The sequence below is a fragment of the Passer domesticus genome, chromosome 3, assembly GCF_036417665.1.
Source record: "Passer domesticus isolate bPasDom1 chromosome 3, bPasDom1.hap1, whole genome shotgun sequence".
Lineage (NCBI taxonomy): Eukaryota > Metazoa > Chordata > Aves > Passeriformes > Passeridae > Passer > Passer domesticus.
In genome coordinates this window covers 33,649,903-33,660,428 of record NC_087476.1, presented here as the reverse complement: position 1 = coordinate 33,660,428, position 10,526 = coordinate 33,649,903, and the positions used below count along the sequence as shown (strand labels likewise).

At 39.6% G+C, this 10,526-nt stretch overlaps 1 long non-coding RNA gene across 1 annotated transcript; it reads right to left on the bottom strand.

Annotated features, from left to right (window-relative positions):
- Nucleotides 1–3,213: 3,213 nt before the first annotated feature.
- Nucleotides 3,214–10,143, bottom strand: LOC135296317 (uncharacterized). Its single transcript, XR_010358386.1, has 3 exons — nt 8,317–10,143; nt 5,544–5,695; nt 3,214–4,496 (listed from the first exon to the last, which is right to left on the bottom strand). It is a non-coding gene; the product is annotated as an uncharacterized LOC135296317 (long non-coding RNA).
- Nucleotides 10,144–10,526: the final 383 nt, after the last annotated feature.

Sequence of the window (10,526 nt, the reverse complement as noted above, 5' to 3'; positions counted from 1 at the left end):
GCACACCTGAAGGGAAAGGGAAAGGGTGCTGTACCGTCCCATCCGTGGAGCTGGTGTAGCAATGGTCAGGGGAGTGTTTCCCGGAACACGAGCATCTTGTTACACATCAAAGCTCAAGTTTATTTTGTTGTATAGAAAACAGAAAATAAATTTAGTATTGAGTGAGAAAAAATATTGTTGTTGTAATGAACCAGATTAATTTCTGACACAAACACACAAAATTGTCACTGATTTTGGTGATTTATGACAGCAATTTACCCTCAGTGTGGGTCCACTGATTTTGCTGCAGTTACATGAGGTCTTGATTTAGCCTGCTATTTCTATCAAAGGGAGGAACACAATTAAAAGAGCACATGCCTTGATTTAGGTATTTGTTTTCTACCTTCCTGTTTTACACAAACTGCATTTCTTTAAGCTACGTATGCTCCAGCCTTCTGTTTTCTGATATTGCAATAGCCTCAGGGTGTTTTTACCTTCACCTACTATTTGCCTTTGGGCTTATTGACAAATTGTCACCTGTGATGTGTTTGCTGTCTTACAAGATTACAGATGACTGCTGTCTTGCACTGCTTCTCTTCTCCCTACATTTCTTGCATACTGAGTGGGTTGTTTTCTGGCCAGTGAACGCCACCAAAGAATTTATATTAAGCATTCTTTTAGGCATTCCTCCGTCTAGAACGTTTCTTCTTTTAATGACTTCACAGGTAATGCCCTGAATAAGTGCTGGGCAAAGATCTTCATATAAATTGTAAATTTCAAAATACCTGTTGTTCATACAATTATGGGTGGTAAAATCTCTCTTCTTTTAAAAAATTCCATTCTTCGGTCATTTGCAAAATTAATCATTAGAGCGAAGAGCAATACTCAAAATGGCAGCCATGTGCAAAGACACAAATATCTGTTCTCTCTGTTAGCCAGATTCTTGAAACCGATGTTGTTCCAAATCCAACAGCTTGGTTTTTTTTTTATCATATCTTCTTAATTCTTGTTCTGGGTATCCACTGGCACAAGTGTTTGAAAAAAAACCACTGATATTCTATTTCACAGCAATGACCCTGCTAGAAGTATCCCTGGGAAGCTCTTATTTTTGCCAGGTTGAGCATAGAGTCATTCAAGAAGTACCCAAAGCTACCAAAAATGTTGGCATGCTGTGTAGCTGACCTGATAGAGAAAGACAAACAAGAGAAGGCCCCTGAAAGCTCTTTAAAGATGCTCTGAAACTCTCCCTTCAAGCTTGTCAGAGCAATACCAGAACCTCTTAGATTGTGCCTACATACCAAGGCATCTCCAGAGAATCCTGCAATAAGGTTTCTACAGACCTAGAGCAAAGCACACAGACCCACATGAGAAAGTGAGAGCAACAAGCAAGCTCTGAGGCACTAAGAAGTCATCAGAAATGGGTGAATTCAACCTGCAGCCGTACCTGCTTATGGGATTTGTCTGTCCCCAAACACCCGGGTGTGTGGGCACTGTGTGGGCAGTATGCTACAGCACACACAAGAAATTAGAGCAAGACAGAAAACTACAGGCAGTGCTGAGGGGTAGGTGTGCATGCACACGTACCTGTGTTGGGCTGTTTGTTTTCTCTGTGTATTCATACTTCATTTCTGCCACAAAGGCCCTATTGCAGTAATTACCTGGGGTGTGACTACATTTTGATGTCTACATACACAAACAATCCCATTCAGTAAACATAATGAATCATCTGAAATCTTCCTCAAAGCCACATGATGAGACCTTGGGTAAAGCATGGTGAGGATTTGTATCACCCTCTCTGACAGGAGACCATCAAAAGGGTACACCATCTGTTCCTCTGGATCTGCTTACTCAGTGGAGGATTTTCAGACCTTTCTAATTATACTTGCATTTAGCAACCTTCTGCTGAGCTACTGTTCAAGAACCATCCACAACAAATAAATAAACAAACTCAGGGCTGCCAGTTCAGGCAGCCAGTGGGCTCATTCTGAGAACATCTGCCCTTTCCCTAGCATCAAGAGCACAGATTGCCTGCAGTAGTCTTTCAACACAGAGTAGTGTTCCTGCATTAGGCTTGTATGTCATTGGCCCCACAGAAAAAACCTTAGAGACTTCTTTGGGATTTCTCTTTCTTCTTTTTCTTTTTTCTTATTTATTGGGCTTTGCATAGGCTTGGAAAAATATCTGCAATATCTTTAATAAACATCATCTTTTATTAATGTACTGCAAGTCTGAAACAGCCCAGTTGTTTGGGTGCTTGGTAACGTCTGAGGTTAGCTCATTTATAAAGAGGAGCAATACTGGAAAGTGTTTCTCTTCAGAGAACCACGCTGATGAAAAGTTGCTTAGAACTCATCCAAAATTCTGTCTCACACCGGATCTTTAATATAGTTTCTTTTGGATGAACTTACACTACATGTGGTTTTTTTGGTTTTGTTTTTTTTTTCCTCTTATAACCACCAGTATATTTATATGCATTATTTTAATGCAGAGATTTTATTTTGATGTTATGTGAGAGATGTGGAAAGTGCACCTGGGAAATTTGGCTGGCATTTCAGTAGAAATAGTACAATAGTGTGACAGCTTAACCAAGTGGGTGCTGGTATTTAACTTGCTTTTCCTTTCATCCAGTAATTTAAAATGTAATTTGAAATATACATGAGACAGCAAGACAGTGACTCTTTAAAAGACACATCAGGTTCTGTAGAGTGAAATGCTGTGGAAATGAGAAGTATGTTTACAGGTTGTGCAGATCAAATAGAGCAGAGGCTAGAAGGGAAGGTCACACCACAAAACCATCACCTTTCTCTTTTCTCAGTGTGTGCATATGGCGAGGATTAGGATCGTCGTGTAATATTCAGGAGAGTTGCACGGGAAATACATTTCCCATAGCAACAACTCATTTAGACGTTAGAGAAAGATTAAAGAGAACCTATTTCATCTATCTATTGTTTTAAATGAATGGTTATCTGCCAAACCAGCAGGTCAAAACAGGCGCTTCTGTGAAGACAAATGTCTCTGCAAAAATTGTACTCTTTCTGTGGATTTGGTTTTCTTATCTGATAATGGGCAATCATGTGCCACACTCCAGGTCTTTATGTAATTTCTAATTCAACATTTCAGTCCTACATGGTTAGCCAAGAAGGCTCTTAGGTAAGTAAAAAGGAATGCAAAAATGGTAATACATTCAATATGTTAAACTTTTATTTGTACCTAATTCCGTTAATACATGCAGTTCAAATTAAAATGTAACATCAGACTTTCCAGTTTTCTTGGCTTTTAAAAATCCAGTAAAAGACAAGATTGTAATATAAAGATATTATAATCTAGTTATGCTCTTATCTCTAGCTCTGTTAAAACTTAGAAGCAAGTAATAATTTCTATTATCAAGCCATTATCAGAGATTACTATTTTTAAGTAGCATTCCAATTTTGTCAGCATTGAAACCAAATAGGCAAAGATTTGACTTTGATCCTTTTACAAAGACATTAGGCTGAAATCCTCAAAGAGTTTCATATTCAAGTCCTGTCAAGGCCCCAGGTTTATTTCATCTAACCAAAGGATCCTAAATTAGGAATCAGTCAATACAGACTCCCCCTAAAAATATCAAAGAAAAATGAGGGATGTCAGGCAATGACTCAGGCTCCCTAAAAGCCACATAGTCCTCTGGAGAATGCTGCCTCTTGATTTTGGGGTCCTTGCAGAAGACAATGCTCCTATTGAAATCTGATGAAGGCAAAATGCAGTCACCTCTGGAAGTGCAGGAGGTCATTAGAGGTTCAGTGGTCCAGTGCTTCTGCACAGCTGACAAGATGGACCTCCGTTGTATGGGATGTGCCAGGTGCCACCAATAAACAAGGGAAGGAACAGAGGGAAACTGAATAAATCCATTTATGGCAATGGACTGTGTACTCATGAATTTTTTGCATAGGCATGTCCTAATGGTATTTGCAAATTTATTAACTTATTTAAATTACTTACGTTAGTCATATTGTGTACTGTAGGCACCATGGAAGAAAGAGTTGTTTTTGAAGTAACTTAAATAAAGAGCAGATGGTGGCTTGGTGAGCAGTGCCTGGATTTGTGCTCAGTTACAAGTTCACAGTCACAACCTATTTGTGATATTCTAAATAAGAATGTATCATATTATAAGAGCCAATATTCACAAAATTCTTTATGGAAAAGATTACATTGGATAGTTGATAGTGTTTTGATTAATTTTTGATAGAAGGAACCTGAATGTTCTGGCTGCTTTGGCCATTGCATATCTGATTTATATCCCTTGGAAAAAAAGCAGTTATGGGGCCACACTGAGACAGCCTGAAGCTCTTGATTTAAAGCCTGTTATCTGGGAATGTTGGTGCAGGTTGTAGTCACTGATCTCTTTGGAGCACCAAGGAAATGGCATTGCTTCAGTCAGATTCACATTGTCCAAGGAAAAGCATTTGGCACAGCACAACGTGGGTTTAGCATGTGACATCCTCCCAAAAGCTGAGCTCAGGACCAGAGGTAGTGCCAGTCTGAAACACACAGGAAACAAAGAGAATTAAAGTCCCTTTGAAAGCTCGTCTGCTACAGCACATCTTCATGAACAGGTCAGAACTTCATGTCTGATTAGGATTTAGTGGAGCAGTGTTAAGTCATACGCTTGCACCAGTCCAGGGAGGGTACCTATATATTCACCACAAAAGCAGTCTGACTTGTTGAGGAATTCAGCATACTGAATTCCTCAGTCAGAGGGAGAAGTTGTTCAGTTTGTCTCTCAAGTTTGCAAAATCTCTCCCATCTCAAGGCAGAGGCTCATTACAGAGAGGGTTTTCCCTTCTCTCACTGAGCACTTTCAGTCATTTCAGCATGAGGTCTCCGTTTGGATCTCATTTGTTGCTCAGAAGGCATACCTTACTTGTAGCTGAAAAGCAATTGTTAGGAACAAAATCATTTATGTGTGTGGGAAAGGAATTAACACAAATAGCCTCATCTGCAAATGGACACTGCTTTGCTTTTCAAGTGACTCTGACCCCAGATGGTAAGACACAACTATATTCTGGCACTCTTTAAAGTGCTAAAATAAAGCCCCTTTGCAAGTACATTTGCCTCTAGAAATAGAAAAGTATCATCTATATTTATGTTATAATAGTGTTTGGGTTTGGAAGTTTTGCCAAATGTTGTCCGGAAATAAAAAAAAAAAAGGTTTTGCATGAATCATCTATGTTATGGTCTTCCTACATTTACATCATTACCAAAGTATGACCCAAATTGGTGTATGAATATCAGACTCAAAATACTGGTGGGAAGAGAAGGGTATGATATTATGTCAGAGTACAACTGGTACTAATATGATGGCAACACAATATCATCCTGCTAGTTTACAAAATTGTTGTGGTGATACTGTAAGACATATGCCTTTGATACCACTGCAGATGTGGTAATGCTCTATTTTACATACTATGCTGTACCTCCATCAGTCTGTGGCAATGTAACCTCAAACCATAAAAGAAAAATAAGACTGAACCCATAACTATTTTCATACTTATTATACTGTGCAGCATTGCAATGGTAATACTCACTACAGATCAGATTGAGGGAGCCTCTGAAGAGGAAGCTGCTGACGCACTGAGATTCTTACGATGACTTAAAATGAAGACTGATTTATTGAAGACAGTTGTATTTCTCTTTCAACAGCTATCTCATGGAATAGTTTATGTTGTTTTCATGATATCTATGTTATAAAGAGAAGATTTATGAACATTTGGTAGTGGACACATAAATTGTCATCCACAAAATTATGATGATGAGCCTATTCATTGCATTAACTCTTTTGTCTTTGCTTATTCACTATTAAACATAAGAAGGTCAAGACAGTCAATCATGGGAACAGAGAGATTGTGCACTCCCCAACCTTGGAGCTTTTCAGAACCTGTATAGATTAAGGCCCCAACAACCAGGTGTGATCTCATAGATGCCTTAGATTTGAGGCAGAAATGGTCTTTTTGAAGTCACTTTGCACCTGAATTATGCTATGATCATATGACCCTAATATTTGTTATTTACAGTTTCATAGCTGAAATAATCTGCACTAGATTCTCATCATTCAGCACTGCATTTACACCATAATAGTAACTGAACTGGACAGAAAGCTCTGATTTACAAACCCTGGACCTCAAGGCAGACTTTGACCTTCTTGACAGCTGCTGGAAGGAAAATGAGGTGGGACAACTTCTTGTCTCAGGTATACGATAGGCAACTAAGGCTGAGGCAAGGTTGGATCTACTATTTACTAGTAAGGAGAAGCTGATTGGAAATGTTACAATCAGTTTCAATGTTGGCTGCAGTGACTGAAACAATGGACTTTGAGATCCAGAGAGGAGCAAGGAAAGAGATAGTAGAGCATAAGAGAGCAGACCTCAGAGTATTCAAGAAACGGGTGACATCACTGCATCTCTGAAGGGTCTGCCAGGGAAGGTATTTGGGTGTTCCCAGCCGAGCCTGTGTGTATATTAACCCATTGAACTTTACATTTTGAGGGCTTCCCCAGCCCTAACAGATTAAAACTGCAAGCATCATACTGCAACCATACTTTGACCAGTATATACAAACAGAGGTCATTCAGCATCATTTCACTCTAATCCACCCCAAGGGATGTATTAACAAGAACCCCAGTTACCCTCACCTGCAGGGGCAGGTCACCACAACATCAAACTGGGGGACCAGTCAATATGCTCAAAGGCAGGGCTACCAGCCAGGGGGAGCCAGATGGGCTGGAAGGATGGGCCAACCTTTTGAAATTCAAAAGACTCCCCAGAAAAGAGTGACTGCAATCCACAGTGTGGCTGAAGAGACACAGAGGCTCAGGGCTGGCTCTTTCCTGCTTAGACAGGAGAAAGACCTCTGCTTTGTGCCCTTCCACATGCATGTAGTGAGAACAAGATCAAACTTTCCCCACCATATAGTAATGTTGCTGAAAACCTGCCAGTGCATTCTCACTGTCTTACTACATTTCAAGTCACTCCTTAATCTTTCCACAAATTATCAGTCTGAGAGCCTGATTCCGTAACTCATTGGTGTTGCTGCAAATCTTTCAGCAGACTGTAACAGACCTTGAATGAAGATCTTTGCAAGCTATGACTCTCCTTTGTGTCAGTACATTGATAACTTGCTTATACCTTGCAATATTTACACATTTGCATTTTTTCTTTTTTTTTTTTCCTGAGATTTTGTCCTTTTATCTGAGTCTAAGCTCAGGTCAATTATTTTGTCTTAGACCCTATTTTCATCACCCATCAGAACTTTGTAGCTAACCCTAGAGATGATCAGGAAGTGGAGACCTACTGAGGTCCTCTCACAACTGCATCATCCTATGAAGATATGAATTACACTTCACTGCTTGCTGAAGAGTTGAGGAGTTTTGTTTTCAGGCTGTTTTAAGAAACTAAATGCACCTGCAGCACTAGGTGGTCTACCTTTCTTCCACCTTCATCTTTCCCCCCACTCTTCTAATGGTTCATTAAGCATGTTTATGCTGCTTTCAGCTGATGAATTGTTTATGCAATCCTTCATGACATAACTGTGGCAAATGCTTTTCAAACAAACAGACAGACAAAGAATTTGGCTGTACTCATGAGGACTAGACTGTGGCTTTGTTCCAAGACCCATGCCCAGAGGGATAATCAGTTGTACTATGCTCAGCAGTAGAAAAAAAAGATCATCTTTCTAAAAGATTCACATTCAGCATACTATTGTTGTGAGAGAAAGAAGAAGAAGAAGGGGGGAATGGAAGCAGGAGCACATGACAGTTGTTACTCTCCTATGCCAGCATAAACTGACGTACATGTACACACCCTCTTGGATTCTCAACCATGACCTCTTTCAATTTTTTTCGACCTGATGGGGAAGAACAGGGGACAAGGAGGGGGACACATACATATAAATGAAATTAATCTCGCTCCTCAGATAAGATATTGCAATAGTAAACTCAGTCTTTAGTACTCAAACCAAATAGAGTCTAGGAGCTTTCTTAAGCATCCTCAGTAATTCACATTCCTCATACCAGGAGCTAAAAATGTTAAAGTCGTTGGCGCAGCAAACTGACATAACAGCTAAAACCTTTGGTCTGTTAAACATATTAAAATGGAGAAAAGCTATCCTACAGGCACTCTCAGTACGTTTAAACAGCTCTAGTGGAGTCTAAAGAAGGAATTTTAACATAAGAAAGATGCAAAATGTATTTTGAGTTCCTCAGACATAAAAGTTGCTTTACCTACCAAAATAAGAGGCAGGATGGAAGAGAAGCATGGAGGAATTTTACAGGATTCATAAAACATCTCCAAAATTTAAATATACCTGTAGTAGGAATCTTGCAGTTAGGAACTCATAGGAAGTAACCATGGACAGATTTCCAAGGGTAGGAAGATGTCTGTGAGCCAGGCTTGAGATCCTACAGAAAAAAGTCAACATAGAACCAGAAGAACTTCAGGAGCAGATGTAGGACCCAACTTAGGCAGAGGAGCTCAGGGAGCTGGAAGAAGGTGCTACCATTTCTTTCAGTTGAAGGTGTTTAAACTTTCATTAAATTATTTTAATTTCCTGCCCCTTCCAGCTAATGACACAACTTGTAGGATATGGACCTGCCAGCTACCTGTTCTTCCTCATGGACACAGGCCCAGTTCCATAAAGAGGAGTGCTCTAGAATGGGAAACGTGAGAGCATTATCACAGCTTCAGGTGTGCCAAGGAAGGGTTGGGAACTGGCTTTTGGACTGGGGTGTTGTCTTGAGTGTCACCACACTTTGAATCCTCTGGGTCTCCTACCTGCCAAGCAAGTTTTTCACCTGCAAGTCTAGACAGCCTCTTCTGTCAGCCAAATCCCAAAAGTAGCTCACTCATTTATGAAGTACCCTGCACATAAGAGAGCAATTTTCCAACATCTTGGTTAAGGTGGCACAGACAAGGACAGAGTACAAACATAACTTCTTTTCTTCCATGTTTCCCATTGTATTACTACTCAGCCATAACTCCACATGGGCTCAGATCACAGCTTGGATGCCAAAATCCCCCTGAAACCACACAGACAATATGAATCCCTGCAGATGAATTGATGCCTGAACACTCACCTTGCAAATCCAGCCTGAAGAGTGATTGAACCTTGGAAACTTTTTATAATACTCTTATTTTCATGTATCACAATAAAGTGAGCCCTGAAAATAGACAGGATCATTTCCTGGTAGTAAAGGCTTTAGATCGCTGAAGAAAATATGTGGGTAAAACATATTTTCATGGCAAATAGGGACAAAATTCCAATCTCTGTATAATTTAAAGAAGAAAGCTAAATTGGGTTACAGGGCAGGTCAGACAGATGTTCCACCCAAGGAGCCAAAGCATTACTAAGTATTATATTTGTGTTTTATTACAGAGCCTCAGAACCATAGTCATGGCCAGGACCCCACTGTCATGGATGATATATCAAAACAGAACTAATACCTTTCTTGACTTAAGCCTGAGAAACCCATTGGCTTTGGTGTGGTTACTCCCACTGCAAAGAGTAGCTGATTTGCCCTAATATACAAACCATTTATGCATTTTAAGTACAAGTAAAAACCCCAAACCCAAAACCAAGTACAAACAGGAAAGCATACAATATCTGGCTGTAAAACTTAGATTCACCATGAAAATGGAGAAATGTGTTTCTAACAAACAACAATGTGCCTTTCCTTCTTGTAAGAAAAGAACACCCCCTGTCTTGTTTTGGCATTGTTTTGTGTTGGTGATTCCCAAAGACTCAGGCTGGCCCCATACCTAGAGTAGCAAATGTAGTCAATGTAAAAGTTGATTGTAAAACTACTCGAATGAAACTTTGCATCTCTTGTTTGCAAGTATAATTAAATATTATATAAAAATCTGCTAGCACGTAACTCTCAAAATATGATTATGATTAAACTGAAGTGTTTGAATCTGTAGACAAGTTCTATTAGCCACACACACTAATTTATTTTACCGGTGACCATGACTGGGCTTTACCTAGGCACTGGCCAAAACATGCCACAAAATTGGAGATGTCTTAGAAGTTGAATGAGAAAACTACTTTCTTGCCTTCTTTCAATCTCAAATAAATAGCAGGGTACTGTGTGTGCTGAAAGGGAATCGTTTATGTTGGACTAAAACACAGAAGGAAAAAAAGATGCAAAGGCCAGAATAAAAGTAGGCTGGATGCCTGGAAATAAATATGAATATATTTGAAAAATATTTCAAGCTAAGGATGTGAAAGCCCAAACCAAAACTAGAGAAGGAACCTAATATAATTCAGTTTTAAGACTAAGAAGTGGAATAATACCAATCTCAAGCAGGGCAAAGCTGCTTCTGATCTGGAAAAATGGGAAATTTCCACTCCTTACATGCTGTGATGTGACTCTTGAACCATTCCTTTGTTTTCTACAGGTTTGCTCTGCAAATACTCCGTAATCTACAACTCCGGCAAAGGCAGCGGGATCATAATGCAACCTTCTTGTGAAAGAATAGCAATTACCTGTCAGTTGACCTGCAAGATTGCAGGTTTTG